We start from the raw sequence: 16,983 nt of genomic DNA, 5'->3' as shown, positions 1-16,983 counted from the left end.
GGCAGTATAGAGAGCAATGATGATCAAAGAAATAAATTGGAACATGGAAAACCAAGAGAATTTTATCTGTAAAACAGTCCCAAAAGTACTTTAAATTTTTAAAGGTATACCCTAGAGAAGATAAGCCAGTTTCTTAACTGTCTCTGGAAGTTCAAATAAATGAACAATCTTTTCATGGTCCCTAATCTTTCAACTGTAAATAAAGTCAAGCTGTTTAAAATTCTATTCAATTATGTGACTATCTGCTTACTTGCTTTTTTATTTAAAAAATGTATTTCCTACTTACTTCTAGATTCAGACTAGAAATTAGATTTCTATTTCCAGTTATCATAAAGATTTTGTATTTAATATAACAAAATCAAGTTTTATGAAAGTAGAAAAGGACATTATTCTGGAGGTGGAGGAAATTCTAATAAAATGAATATTATTAAATTTTGAGGGTTCCAAAAGCATAATCCTGTCCTTCCCCAACCCCAGTTTTTTTTTTAAATAAGCCATGAATTTCCTTAGTGGTATTTTAATGCTGACTATAGTATAAATTGGGGAAAAAATAACACATTAAAGACAGTCAGACACTGGGTTAGGGTTTGATGAGTTCCATCATCATGATCCATTAAAAACTCAAACTGATCATTGCAATAGAAACTCCATATAATGTTCATTATGAAGAAAATGGTAAAAAGGACAATTGTGCTTCTATAGTTTGAAAAAGTGTATATATCCCAAATTACTACTTACCATAAAATGATCTAACACAAACATCGTCCACTGTGGCAAAAAATGAGAAACAGTTCCTTTAAAGTCAAGAAAAATATAAGAATGGCCACACTCACCACTTGCATTCATCACTGTTTAAAAGATCTCCTAACCTGTTCAATTAAGTAATAGAAATATAATACAAAGGAAATTGTAATGATGCTATTTGTACAGATACATAAATAAAATTATATAATTATAAGAACAGCTGCAAATAACTAAAACTAATTAAGAGTTTATCAAAGTTGCTTAGAAGACATAAGGATAAAAAGCAACATTACAATACAGACACAATCATTTGAAAAAATATAACATTTTAAAAGCTCATTCACAAAAACACAAAAGTCTGTGAAGAAATAGAAAAAAATACAAGACATATAAGGAGAAAGGTATAAACCTTTATCATAAGCCCCGAAAAAGTTCATTGATAGATAAATTTCATATTAATTTTTTAAAAAACTATTTCTTCCCAAGCCAAAATAAAAATTACTACAGTAAATGTGACCCCAGTAAAATTCAACACATGATTTTTCATCAAACTTGTCTATTCCCAAAATTGAAACAGAAAGGGAAAAAATAAAGAGCCAACATTATTAGCCAAGAAATTTTTGAAGGAGAAACAAAAGCAGTGGATTTATTCATTTTACAATCTATCAAAACTCAGGAGAATAATTCAATTACAGCATGGTACATGTGCAGGGATGATGAGGAGAACAATGAAAAACACAGAAAAACTAAGAAATATATCTGTGCATATATGAAAACTCTGTGTATGGCAGCATTAGAGTTGCAATTCAATGGGGTAAGGATGGAATATTCAATAATCACCATTAGAACAATTGGTTATCAGTGTGAAAAAAAAAGAAAATAGAACCGAACTTTACTCCAAATCCATTTTAATTTCCACCATTATATAAAAAAAGTGAAGAGACTTTTATTTTTATTAATTAATTAATTAATTAATTTGACAGAGAAAGAGACAGTGAGAGAGGGAACACAAGCAGGGGGAGAGGGAGAAGCAGGCTTCCCACTGAGCAGGGAGCCCGATGTGGGACTCAATCCCAGGACCCTGGGATCATGACCTGACCCCAAGGCAGACGCTTAATGACTGAGCCATGCAGTCACCCCAAGAGAGACTTTTAAAATATTAAAAGAACATATAAGAAAAAATCTTTATTTAATAACAGACAATAGCTTAAAAAATGAAAAAAAAAAAAGGAAAGAAACACACACACACACACACACACACACACACACACACACACACACACTCCCCAAACCAAAAGAAACAATTGATAAATTTGCCAAATTAAAATGAAAACATTTTATCTGGACAAGGACTTCCTGGGACATTCCCTTTCTTGGAACTTGGGATCCTTCATGCAAATTCCTCTTTGTAAAAATGATTTACTTTCTCACTGCACTGTCCCTTAAAATTAAGAACTGAAATTATTAAATATTAAAAAATGCTGATGAAAACTTGATGACAATACAATACACTGAGTTAAGGCATCCATCCTATGTATGAAATATTAAATGTGTCAGTAGCTTTATATTTAAAAAAACTATCTCTGGGTAACCTTCTGATTGCTCACAGATCTACACTAAACAAGACCTAGGAAAACTCTCAGCTGACACCATAAAAGAGGGTGTTTAATGACCATCTCCCCAGTACAATCTGAGGCAACATAATCTTTCCCCTGACTGAATGGGAAAGGGTCAAGTTTCCTTGGGGACCTGCCAGCTCTAGGAAGGATTCCACAACCCTCACTCTACTTTTACTTAAGTGTTTGTAAACAACTCCTGAATGGGTAAAAAATATAAGCTATATCTTATTCCCCACTTATGCCCTTTTGAGTGTCAAGGGTCTGGTGCCAGGCATTAAAGCAAAGTTGTATAGTACTCATTATCTTATGAGCTTGTGTCTCATTTAGGAAGAAAAAATGTAATTCCTGCCTCAACCCCTGAACTTACAATATTAGTCCTTGATGAATATGGTATAACATTTTAAAGTGCAAACACTAGCCATAGATTAGGGGCAATTTTATATAACTCAAGAAATCCACAAAAGACTAGAATGCAAAACACATTTTTTAAAAACTACTATAATGTGGTAAGAAAAACACAAGCTAATATGAAAATTAACAAAGGACCTCACCAAAAAGAAAATCTGAAAGGCCAATAAACTCATGCAAAGATTCTCAATCTTATTAGTAAATCAAGTAAATACACGTCAATACAAGAATGAGAAACCATTCCATATCAAATATGGCCATTCCATACACAGTAATATTTCATAATATATAAGGAATTTATTTAAAGCCTGAAACATAGAAGAAAGTAGTTCAACAATGAAACTATGGACACATCTATACAATTTTTTTTTAAATTAAGACTTTATTTTTTCAGAGCAGTTTAAGATTCACAGCAAAATTGAGAGGAAGGGAAAGAAATTACTCATATACTCCCTGGATCACACATGTAAACACTCTCCTGTTAATAATATCCACCATAGTGGGACATTTGCTAAAAATAATGAATGTAAACTTGACACACCATAATCCCCCCAAAACCCATACATAGTCTACATTATCATTCACTCTTGGTGTTCCACATTCTATGGGTTTGGACAAATGTATAATGACACATACCCATCATTATGGCATCATACAGAGTATTTTCACTGCCCTAAATCCTCTGTGTTCTATTTACCCACTACCCCTAAACACTTGGCAACCACTGATCCTTTTGCTATTTTGATAGTTCTGTCTTTCCCAGAATGTTACAGAGTTGCAACCATACAGGATGTAAACTTTTCAAATTGGCTTCTTTCACTTCCTAGCAGGCATTTAAGTTTCTTCCATGTCTTTTCATGGCTTGTTAGCTGTTCTTTTTTAGTGCTGAATAATTTCATTGTCTGGCTGTACAGTTTATTTATCCTTTCACCTACTGAAGGACATCTTGGTTGCTTCCAAGTTTGGCAAATTATGAGTAAAGCTGCTATACAAATCTGTGTGCATGTTTTTGTATGGACATACATTTTTAAGTTTTTTGAGTAAATATCAAAAAGGATGATTGCTGGATCTTATGGTAAGAGTATGTTTAGTTTTGTAAGGAACAGGCAAACTGTCTCCCAAAGTGCTGCACTATTTTGCATTGCCACCAGCAATGTATGAGTTCCAGTTGCTCTACATCCTCCGCAACACTTGCGTTGTCAGTGGTTCGGGTTTTGGCCATTCTAATAGATGTGAAGTGGCAGCTCATTGTTTTGTTACTTTGTATTTCCCTGATGACACATAATGTGGAGCATATTTCATATGCCTTTTTTTTTTTTTTGACCATCTGTATATCTCCTTGGTGAGGTGTCTATTAAGGTCTTTGGCTCCTATTTAAAACATGTTGTTTGTGTTTTCACTGTTGAGTTTTAAGAGTTCTTTGTATATTTTGGATAACAGTCCTTTATCAGATATGTCTTTTGTAAATATTTTCTCCCAGTCTGTGGCTTGCCTTCTCATTCTCCTGATATTTTCTTTCACAGAGAAGTTTTTAACTTTAATGAAGTTCAGCTTATCAATTATTTTCCTGGATTGTTTCTTAGGTGTTTTATGTAAAAAGGCATCATCATACCCAATGTCACCTAGGTTTTCTCCCATGTTAGCTTCTAGGTGTTTTATTGTATTGCATATACACATAAGGCTTTGATCCATTTAGAGTTACCCTTTTGTGAAGGTTTTATGATCTGTGTCTAGATTCATTTTTTGCATGTGTATGTCCAGTTGTTACCACACCATTTGTTAAAGAGACTGTCTGCTCCATTGTACTGCTTTTGTTCCTCTGTCAAAGATCAATTGACTATATTTACAGGGATCCATTCCTGGGCTCTCTACTCTGTTCCACCAATCTATTTGCCTATTCTTTCACTAATCCCACACCTTTTTGATTACTGTAGCTTTATAGTAAGTAGCTTTATAGCTAAGTCTTGAAGTCGGGTAGCATCAGTCCCCCAAGTTTGTTATTCTTCAGTATAATGTTGGCTATTCTGTGTCTTGTGCCCCTCCATATGAACTTCAGAATCAGTTTGTCGATAGCCATGAAATAACATCCTGGAATTTTGATTGGGATTGAATTGAATCTACATATCAAATTGGCAATTAATGACATCTTGACAATATTGACTTCTCTCCATGAACATGGAATATCTCTCAATATTTTTGTTTGTACATTTATGCTATTTTAATGTTTTGCTTGCATGAGATCCTTTTATAAGTTACAGAATTTATAATTTGGGGATCATATTATATTACATATTTGGGTTTGTGATACAAGATAATTATGTATAATTTTAATCAAAATTATTTTCAGTTTTATTCTTGTTTTCAATAAACTACTGTTTATTAAGAATGATTATAGAATGCTGGTTAATTTACATTCTAGTGAAGTAAAAATTACTGAATGCCCTAAACACAGATTACTAATTTTTAAGGAAATACAGCATAGCAAACATACCTACTACTGAAACAAGAAATAAGATATAAATCTCTAGAGACTATGGACTCTGAGAAACAAACTGAAGGTTCTAGAGGGGAGGGGGTGGGGGGATGGGTTAGCCTGGTGATGGGTATTAAAGAGGGCACGTACTGAATGCAGCACTGGGCGTTATACACAAACAATGAATCATGGAACACTACATCAAAAACTAATGATGTAATGCATGGTGATTAACATAACATAATAAAAAAAAGATATAAATCTCTATAACTTACCATTCCTCATAAGGATTTCCAGTGCCTTGGACTTGTCATTATTATTTTTAATGCATTTGATATATGTATTTTTAAAGTAAATCCCTGATATCTGATGTGTCACATGAGTATTTTGCATAAAAGGGCACTGCAAAATGTGTAAATAAATGGTCTTTTTGGCTTATTTGGACTAGAATAATTAGACTTTTTTGTATCATGGTATGTCATAAAGACTAAAGTTACTATTTTATTAATGTCTGGACTTATTTCTGAAGATGGCTCAAGAAATATGCTGAGAAACAAAAGCATTTAAAAAAAACTTATTTCAGCAAAACATCTGTCTAGGTGTAGAGGAAAGATTTGATAATTTCTGAGGTCTAATTACTTGTTCACATGGGTATCATGTGGCAAAAATAAATATAAAGATACTACCAAAACCGGAGAAAGATGAGCTGGACTTAGGCTTGATGACTGCTAGATTCTAATTGGATGTTTTCTTCAATATTTTCCTTATTTATCATTATGATTCATAATGGTATTATAGATCCCTATACATGAATACCTTTGCACAGTAAGTCATATATATGGATTTTGTCTCCAAATGAAATCAGGTAAACCACTGAGAAACTGCCCACAAACCACAGTAAAGCATTACCAAAGAATTTTAAAGAATCTCCTATACTTTTAGTAAAAGTTACTTACATATTATGATGACTAGAGAACAAACCCAAAAGGTGATTCAGATGTATTTCTGCCGGATTCACTATTATGTGACTCATTCTTGGATACCAGTTTCCAGACTGGGGACATTTGAATATAACTACATCAACAAAAGCCATGAATGCCATAGGTCTACTTCATTATCATTATAATTATTAAATGGAGTCATTCTTTAACTAAATCTGACCTAAAATTTTGAGTTTCACCATGTCATTTCAAGATACACACAAGAAATATTGAAAAATGCTCCAAAATATAACTTTGATTAAACGAAAATATTACATTAAATTACACATAATTTTGTCAGTATAATCTTTTAAGTAGAGAATTCTCAGAAAAAGTGTACTCTCTTTTTCTGTCTCCTTATAAATAATGAATGTATGTTTTCAACTGTGGATTATTTCTGCATTGAAATCATTATTGTAGTAGGTATTGAAATAACCTAAAAGGCACTCATTTGCCTGTAATGGAATTCTATCTTCAAGACATAAATAAGTAAGCAGGTATTAAAAGGTTATTTGTTTTTCAGATATTAAACAGTGTGTTAAAACTTCAGGCTTTAGAACAGTAATCCATATCTGCATGCAAGTGATCAGAAAGAAAGCCAGATTCTTAATATGGATTTAGAATTAATTGCCTGACACGAAGAGGAACAGTCGCCTTAAAAAAGTTGCTTTTTCACCTCAGCAACAAAGCTTTTACCTCAGCTGCCAAATCTTATGTGCCTGATGTTTTGTATAAATATAGGGGGAATGCATTTTTATGTCAAGTAAATTACACCTTCAACACTCCTAATGACTGAAGGTAAGATTAATTAGACAAATGAGATTAAGCTACTGCCTGCCAAGTCACAGTCATCATCCAGCTCTCTCTATGTAATGAAGGATAATGGAAAAGGTTATCATTCGAGACTAACCCAGATGTCTCCTCCTGCTTGTCCCCATCCCCAACTGGTGTGTTTGACTTATCCTTTCCGGGTGATAAAATATCTTCAACACCACTGAGGTTCTCCAACATTTAGATATTAAATACTTCTGTGTCAAAACCATATAATTTAAGTTAACTGTGTTAGATATCTAGATAGCACTTTTCGAAATCAAGTCTCTAGGTTTTTCTAAAGTATTAATGTTTCCACCTGACACTGATATGTCTACAAAGTCCCTGATTTTTTTTTCACACATCTTTCCATGTAGTCTGTAATTTCATTGTGTTTTCTCCTTCTTAAGTCATTAGTAATAATAAGCTAGTGTTTATAATCAGTGTAGCCTACACTGATTCTTCTAGTCTGTGAGTTTCTTGCTATGGTAAATCACAGATTTTCTCTAAATGAAGTCTTTGTACCCCCAATTGTTTTCCTTGCTATAAAGTCTCCCATGCTCTTTTTAATATTAATGAGACATGCCTCAGTTTACCCAGAGAATTCTAAATTTGACATATGTTAAAATACCCCCAGTGCAGCCCACAGTGATATAAGGGAGGTTTACTAGACATGAAACAGGGTGCTCATCACAATAACTGGGATAATAACCTAGGTTAAGTCTGTACAAATTGGACTTTTTCCAATGAGTTCCATAGCCAATGCTTTGCAATTAAGCTTGTTGCCATACATCTAATGTCAGTTGCAAGGAATACTCTCCACATGACATCAATCTCTCCTGGTCCTAAATGTAAAGTAATCATTATCTCCTAAAGCAAAACATTTATTCAGACCTCATCCCAGGACACTTCACAGTAAGAACTATAGTATTAGCAACCCAGAGAGCTGACACTAACAGTAGGCTGAGAGAGCAGTGGCCTTTCTACATCAAGTATTGCCAGCTAAGACATTTTTAGTTTTGGTGTCAGTACTTAAGGGCTTTTGGGAGAACTGTGCATTATCTCTCTAGCTTCTGGAATATTTACCTAAGTGAGACAACACATCAGCACATTAACAATAGTCCAATGTTGACACCTATCTCTGAGGCTCAAATTCTACTTATACTAAGGAGCATATTTGCATAATCTCAAATGGAAAAACTTCTTTTTCCAATGAGCTCACATGACTATTTGTAGTTCTCCATCACTAGTTATGGTAGTTATTTCTGCATTGCAATACCCGTATCACTCCCACTGATCTATAGGTATTTTTCAACAAAAATTCCAATTGGATTCATTTGTACCTGCTTCATAACAGCAAGGACAGGGTCTTGATCAATCACCTATCAGAAAATAAGACCCTAAGGAATGTAGCCAAGACTAAGAAGGAGAGAGGGTAGCAATGTAAAGGCACTGGAAAAATAAACACCCACTGAGAATAGCAAGCCTGCAATAAAACTGGGTCAAACTTTGACAACAAGAAAACACAAAACCAAAGAGATTTCATAGTCAGTGCTTAAAAATTCTATTCCAGTTGATGTCCTTGAAACGGTGGAGTAGGGCTGGGGGGAAAGGGGGCTCTAGGCCCATGTTCATAGTGCCTAAAAAATGAAAAGAGGTTTCCACGATGAGCAAAATGGACATGGATCATGATCTCATAGTGCTTACATTCTGAAAGGGAGGTCAACATTAGATAACTGCATGAAGAGACATAAACTTGTAATGAATTTCAGTTATACAGTGCTGTGGAACCAAATGATAACAGGTCATGATCTGGTCAGGCAGAACAAGAAAGGCTTCCTTCAGGAAGTGACTACTGTATTGAGATATTAGGCAAAAAGGAATGGGGAGTGGTGATCTGTTGAGAAAGAAATAATCATGTGCAAAGACTTTGGTGGGAGGTCACATAATGTGCCTGGAATGCAAGAAAGGTGAAGAGCACAGTGTGAAATAAGTTGGGGACATTTAGAAAAGGGCTAAACCACTTGAATCAAATAAGTTAATGTCTATTAAAAAGTACTGGAAGGTGTCAAATGGTAATATATTGATTATTATGATAAATGGTTAAACCACTGTCAATGTTATCAGAGTTGATAATTTACAAGTCTTAAACATAGGGAAATTTGTTTCAGAAAAATAAAAATATATTTAATGTCAGTAAGAATACTTAATATTTAGAAGGAATATTAGCTTTGTAGAGTGATTATCATTACTGCTATGTATATAGTAAATTATCTTTAGATACATATATATATATATATATATATATTTAGACAGGCATGCACCTTTCCTGTTCAGATATTGTTTATTGTTTAATTTTATCACAGTGTTTTAGTTAAACAAGAAGGAACAGTAGAAACAGACAAAAATACTATTTCACTGGCCAAGACTAATTGGAAAATGCCACAGTGAGAAAAATAACAATCGTTAACAACCACCACTACCTCAACTGTCCTACACTAGTAACGAATAGATATTCCATTGCCTCATTTTTTTACTACTTCTCCATGCTTTACTTCCTCTAAGAAAGTTCCTAGTATTCCATTTATTTTTAAAGGGATTTTAATGGATGTGCTATGAATTTTCAATGAGCTATTTGAAATCTGAGGAACCTAACTAGGAATGTATTTACTTTCTCTTTTTTCAGGGTGATTAATTCCATGCAAGACTTTCAGTCTAGTGTTACTCCAAAGAAAAAAAAATAGGAAAAAGGAGGTTCTACTTCTAGAGACTAATGGACTGGTAATTTAAAAATTGAATTAAGCATTAACTCAGAAGAGTCCTTCTCAATATATAAATTATTTCTGTTTAGCCTTCTATTGCTAGGTTAATTAAGGAAATCCTCCGGCCTTGATTATAGCCATTAGTAAGTGAAAATGTATTTGAATTCACTAGTCTTGTGATTTACACTAGAGAATCTATGTGAGTAAATATATTTCCTATGCTAACAGCTTTCATAAAGTCAGATGTGTTATTTAGAAAAGTCAGCTTTATTTGTGGAAAACAAAAATTTATTAAGTATCTAATTTATTGTTTGGGCATATAAAATCTCTGTAGGTTCTTGCGGGGTTGCCTTTAAGAAACAAACCTTATATATCTCTATATCTTCAAGATGTGTGAAATCAACTCAAGCTTAGTTGGGTCTTCCATTTCTTTAAAAAAGGCAAAACCTAGAAAATCTGAAATGTGTCCCTCAAGTTGCTTTATTTAATAAAAAGTACAAGAACAAAAACAGCAAAAGCAATTTTTAAGATAAATGAATAAATGATGTACAAAAAGAGTACAAGGTAATAAAACATGCATAGAAAAAACCTACACTAAAATAATGATTTGTAATCTATCTTCTGCATACTCAGACTCATTATTTTATGCTACAGTTATAGGTATAATGAATTAACTTCAATATAACCTGATATATCCTATTTGTCTATGTCTTTTTAAAAAAGTAGTCCTTCTACATTACTTTGAGTACACTAGCAACAACATACTAAATGCCTGTTTTAACTATGAAATAGATAGCACCACAATTCAGAAATAAATTCTTAACAACAGTCTCTCTGTTCCCTTAAAGATATAGACCTATCTGTTGCTGGCATATTGAAGCTGTAATATGTTGCAAAATAAAACTAAGGTTATTAAGTATTTTCTACCAATTCTCTTCAAGAAAATTTTAATCACTAAGCAACTAATTAAAATAAATAATCTAGGCTAAATCAAACTTTTACTGTCTATAAAAATGTACTCATAATCATTTTGTGTGGTGACATTTTGACACAAATATATCCCTAAGAGAGGCAAGGGACGCCTACACCAAGTATTTGGGAGAAGGAAAAAAGAAATACGTCAAATTTAAACCAAATAAACTAGAAAAATGGCAAAACAATAGGATTAGAAGTATGAACTAGGAAAGTCTGAACATTCCCCAAGATACCATTTTTACTTTTCAAATCCTATAAACATAAAAAATCATGTAATTGATGTATTTACCTGATATATCCAGTAATTAAAAAGCCCAAAGATAAGTATACAGCTGGGAATTGGTTTGGGGGTGGCGTGTAATATATTACATTATGCATCTTGTACAATCTTCATGTCCTGATTTCAATCCATGTCCCTACCTGTGATTTCTCTTTTATTTTTTAGTATGCATATTTATAAGTTGCCATAAATTCTCCTTCAAGGACACAGAGAACACATTACTCAGTAAACCAACAAATGAAGAGAAATGTCATTTCCTGCACCAGTCTCTTACTCTCCATATGCCATTGGAGAGTAACTAATATCAACTATCACAGTAGTTGATATTTAAGGATCAAAAGACCAGAGATTTTATTCCATCTTCTTAATTCATTAGACAAACAAATTTAATAAAATATTTGGTCATGCTGAATCCATTTGCTCATGTGCAAACATTATTATTTTAATCTCTCCCCTCTCTATGCCTCAAAGCTGCAAATATAAATCATGATAATCATGTGAAGCAATCCTGAAAAAAATCTCAGAAAACCCCATAAAGATATGGGTTATCAACATAAAAAGTAATAACTATATCTTCAGGAAGATAAAACTCAAAAAAGAAGTCAAATAGTCAGTGATGAATAATCCTGGTTTTAATTTGTATATGAATTTGCAAGATTTCCAGTTAGCCTCCTCTAAGTATTTTTAAAACCACGGGCAACGATCAAACTGAATGTAGTCAACTTACTTCTGGAGCCAGAAGAGTTCCTCACTGCTGTGAAGGAGTCAGCACTCTGCCTGGCTGCTGAAGAAGACGGACAGGGTGAAAGCATCTCCAAAGCTGATTCTGAGGATAGTGTCAGAAGGGTGCTCAGCTACTACATATCTTCCCAACACCTGGCTGAATGGTTACAGGGACTCTTCAAAGGAGACAAGCACAAAAAAAGTGTATCAAAATATGTCTATAAAGTATCTTTGAAAAATAGAGTTGCTGTTAACTGTGTGATCAATCCCAAAATATATCAGGAATATCACTAAATATAATTTGAATAGACTTGCATAATAAGGCTTTCTAACGGCCTTGATTCCAACAGCTATGTCAGTGCTCTGTTTTTCATCTTTAAAAGTTTTCTTATCTCATAATTGAAGATAGTTTAAACAATCGAAAGATATATAGTTCAATTTTCTTTACATTTCAATCAATTCAACTTGCAGACTATTGTTAAAAAAATTACAAAAGTCAAGAAATGTTTAACCACCATCTACTATGTACCGGGCACATGATGATGGCCATTCAGCAGTGAATGAAGCTCATAAATCCTGCCCTCATAGCAGCAAATTGTTTTATGTTGTGATGCCTGTATTTCCTTCAAGACAGAATCTACTTATTTAAACACATCTATATCTATGGAGGAAATCCTCAGATGTGCCACTTGTATTTGAATTTCACATCAGAAGATTGCTGATTTCCAACTATTTCTGAGAGTCATGTGTTAACCTAAATAATAACTGACCTACCTCTAGGAGACACAATATTTAACTTTCTTTCCCCTAACATCTATATAATAATGCCAATTAATATTCAACCACTATCACTTTTAATGCAGAAATAGCCCGAATTTTTTAAAATGTTTTTTAAATGAACAAAGGCATTGTAATTTTACTTAAGCCATGATTTATTTTATCTGCAGCAGCAAATGTGAGGAATAATATAATTCCAAAGGGTATTATTAAGAACCATATAAGATGATACAAATACAGTTTGGATTTCATTTATTGTTTCTGCTGTCTCCGTTTGTAAAAATGTGTGAATGATCTTATAAAGTCAAAATTTAAGAGGGTGATTATATTGTCCTGAGATGGCTGATAATTACAGTTTAAAAAAAAAAGTAAAGCTACTGCTTTAAGTTTATATTGAAATTACTCAGGAATTCTAAAAATCAATGAACAGATTAAAGGTAAACTGGAATAAAAGTAAATTATAGTTCATTTCAAATTACCTTTATGAATCTGCCAACAGATGCTATCTTTTTAAAATTTATATTTATTACAAAAGAAAGATGTGTCTTAGAGAATTAGGGAATAACTCAGATATACCACATACACACACACATGAATATAAGTCAATCATATGCCAACCATCCTGAGACAGCTATTGTTTGCCTTGTTATTTATTTCTTTCCATGAATATTTTAAACTAATTTTTATATTTAATATGCATGATAAAAATATAAGAAATACAAAAGCAAATTTCCCTCCAAAGCAAGACATATACCGTTTAGAAGAAACCAGTTTCAAATTTCAGAACGTCCTCTCAGAAATACTTTATGCATATATGAATGTGAGTCTCTGTGTGTGGATTTTTATACATATATAAGATTGTACCCTATTTTGCTCTATTCCTTCTATTTCATACACCATGAAAATCACTCCTGTTTTCTATTATTAACCCTATTCATTCTATCCATGAGTATCTATTATATGCATACAATATAATCTGCTCATAATATGTCCAGGTTGAAAATTAGGAAATGTCCAGGATTTTAGCATAAGATGATATAACCAATGTCCATATACACCTATGTACACATATTAGTGAATACATTTATAACAAATTCCTAGAAGTAAAATGTTTGGGTACAGAAGCCTGTTATTGAAACTCTGATTATGCTCCCTCTCTGTAGTAAAGAGGTAATATAAAGCAAGAGCAAAATATTATTAATATCTCCAATTATTATACTAACAATAAAAAAGGACTGATGATCAACAGTATTTCCATGTCTTCATTTTAGCATGGAAAGCATAGTAACTGCTACAATCCTTTCTAAATTTTAATAACCCAAAGCTCTTTTTATGTACAGTTATATCATTTATTAATGATAACATTTTCCCTTTTCTTACAATACCTTTTATTAAGTACTTACTATGTGCCAGCTGCCAAAAAGCATCTATTATCTAAACCAATTCTCCCAAGAATCAAATGAAATAAATGCATATTCTTATACACTGCTATGCAAGATAGGGATAGAGGTAAGTCAACTAGCCTTGAGCAAGGTCATATAGGTAGCACCAGGCAAGGCTGGGCCTCTTAATCTAGGGCTAGCTCACTCCAAATCAATGCTCCTACATCTGATATTGTAAGTGAAGATTTCAGAAAGCCATTATAGGATTCTATGGTAAAGAAACACAAAGAAGGTGCTGGGTTTTTTTGCTTGTTTGTTTGTTTTGCTTTTTAGTCCATATATTTTGGTCAGTGCAATGCCAAAAATAATAGGTTTTAGACTGGTATTCTAATACTGCAATTCTGTAGTGCAATCTTACAAAGATGTCCTTTTCTACTTGATTATATCTTGAAACAAAACATCTTATAAGAAATTCTGATCAGTCCCTTAGTTCCAAGTTGTTGCTATGTTGGCCTTCTTCCACAGTCTTAGAAAATTTGGCAACTGTTATTGTTTATGTACATGTATTCCCAAGAAATATGGTTCTTCCTCCAACAATTATCTTGAATACCAACACTAAACTGTGAAAGAATTCAGGAAACATGGGCAAAACTCAGAAAGTTATTAGGGAATATTTTTTTCAAAATGGAGAATCATGACCCCGTCCAGATCCTAGTGGCATTTTCTTCCCCTCAAGGTCTTCACTAAGTGCTCATCAGTTGTCTGAACATATACTTTGATTCAAATCTCACTATTGATAAAGGCAGGACTTTAAAAGTCTTATGAGCCTGGACTGGAATCATAGCAATGACCATATCACTCAGTTTTCTCTCTTAAATGAAAAACAATATTACAAAAAGTTGTCATTATTTCAAGGTATCATACAACTGAAAGTACCAATCGGGAATAAAATTCATTGTAGGCATGTGATAATTTTGTTTCCCTCAGGAAGTTTTTCCTAAGGTTGCCCTAAGTTTTACCACATTGACCACTAAAGAAACCCTTGAAATATTTGAAGGTAGCAGTAACATAATCTTAAGTATTTCCTTCAAATTTAAAGATCCAGTTTGAGCAATTATGAATCCACCAAAAAGCATCATTACTTGTCTTTCTCCACCTTACCTCTAATAGTACAAAATAAATAACATGAAGGAGCTGATCTCATTAGTTTTTAATTATATCTACCTTGTGTTGAAAATGATTAAAAATTAAACATTTAGTCATCTAGATGTTTCAGTTCCATGATGCAAAAACCCAGCTGTTTTGAAATACATGATAAATAAATGAATTAGATGGTTTCACTGTAATTTAGTCAATCACTTATTTGATAATCATATAATAATATATTGTTTGGTATAATATAGCCATGATCTTAGTGGACTACTCCAAAAACGAGGGTATAATATAAGAAATACTATTTTATTAAGACAAATAACTTGAAAAAAATTTGGACCAGAAACATAGAATAAAATCAGAAATTATTTTTTGATAATGGGTTTTTGAAATGCATAAATATTCAGGGGGATTCATAAAATGCTATTATTAAAACATGCTTACCTCATCACCAGTACTGTTAAATCTAATTTAAAAATTAAATTAGAGACCCTGATTGAATATGGAAATCTATTTGTGTTATTGAATAAAGTGTACCATATACCCAGCCATAGGAAAATGTTTACAAATTATTATACACATCCAGGGTCATATGATAAATAAATTAATGCACCACTAGAACATTTGTTGCTTAATGTAAATGTCACTTTGTAAATGAGAACAACGAATCATTCCTTTCCTCTAATAGCAAGTGTTCAGCAGTTAAATGAAACATAAATCTTGGTGACCTAAAAATTTTACTACTGCATTTGTAATTTCCTGTTAACAACTCAAGAAAATAATTTTAAGTGATGCTGTGTTTCAGTAAGATACAACCCAAGGTAGAGGCTTATTTGGGAAGGGCAGGGAGAAAGTATAGACAGTTAACAGGAGGAACTGTGGTAACAGAACTGCTCTATATTTTGACTGTGTTTATATATACCCACATATGTGATAAAATTTAGGAAACGAAATGCAAATACCACAAGTATATATAAAACTGATAACCTGAATAAGATAAGTAGATTGTCTCAATGTCAGTTCCCTGGTTGCAAAATTAGATATTGTACTACAGTTATACAAAAGGTTACCATTAGGAATAAAACTCTGCATAGGGTATATGGGATCTCTCTGAATTATTTATCTCAACTGCATGTGAATCTACATAATGGTATATCAGGTGACTTAGAGTGACCCTTAAGGGCCAATAATTTCAGGCTGCAGTCTCAGCATTCATTAATAGAAAAGGAATATCTAGAATATCAAGTTTAAGATTGCAATGAGTTGTTTGGTCCTTATCAAATCACATCTGGGTTACAGTGTGTCTCACAGAAAGAATGGGAAAAAACTTAAATCCATTGGTCAGTGAAAAGGATTGAATTGCTTCTTGCTTTGGGAGCTACAGTGCATCAGTGGCATTATTGTCAGGACAGAGATTAGATTTTATACCAGGAATGTGGTATGGTAAATTATCTAACTGCTCAGTGCCCTACTGGGGTGAAGGTGAATAGAGTCTCTACCTGCTCTTAACTGATATTTTCCTTTCTTAGCTAATAATCAAAGAAAATGTAGATTTCTGGTGTTTGGGAAATGTGAGGTGGTTTAAGAGTGGAAGAAAATGCTTAGCAATGTGGACAGGAATTCTGTGGGGTTTTTTTTTTGGTGGTGGTGGTTGTTTCTTCATTTTTATCAATGTTAAGCTCTTATCAAATGCCTAACAAATTATATTAAAAATACATCCACTTAAAATTTATAAATCTAAACAAATGCATCTATGATATAAGTAAATTGAACCCACAACAGGCATACTATATATACATATATATATATATATATAGTGTAGTAGAAATATCTATACAGTATATATATTAGAAATATATTACTTTAAGCATATATGAAAAAAGTAGATATTTTTATTA

General features: G+C 32.7%; 1 protein-coding gene across 7 annotated transcripts in view; it reads right to left on the bottom strand.

Moving 5' to 3' along the window:
* The window catches only part of LRFN5 (leucine rich repeat and fibronectin type III domain containing 5), a 242,905-nt gene that overhangs the window by 117,405 nt on the left and 108,517 nt on the right, over positions 1 to 16,983 (bottom strand). For 6 of the 7 annotated variants that reach the window (XR_012378861.1, XM_025869136.2, XM_073894864.1 and 3 more), the window contains one exon: positions 11,779 to 11,950. The exons of the other annotated variant lie outside the window; for it this stretch is intronic. The gene's annotated coding sequence lies outside the window, so the exon portion shown is untranslated. The remainder of the gene's footprint in view (positions 1 to 11,778; positions 11,951 to 16,983) is intronic. 7 annotated transcript variants of the gene reach the window in all.

The sequence above is a fragment of the Callorhinus ursinus genome, unplaced genomic scaffold (genome assembly GCF_003265705.2).
Source record: "Callorhinus ursinus isolate GAN/ISIS: 27379988/994484 unplaced genomic scaffold, GSC_fseal_2.0 scaffold8, whole genome shotgun sequence".
Classification (NCBI taxonomy): domain Eukaryota; kingdom Metazoa; phylum Chordata; class Mammalia; order Carnivora; family Otariidae; genus Callorhinus; species Callorhinus ursinus.
This window is presented reverse-complemented; position numbering and strand designations above follow the sequence as displayed.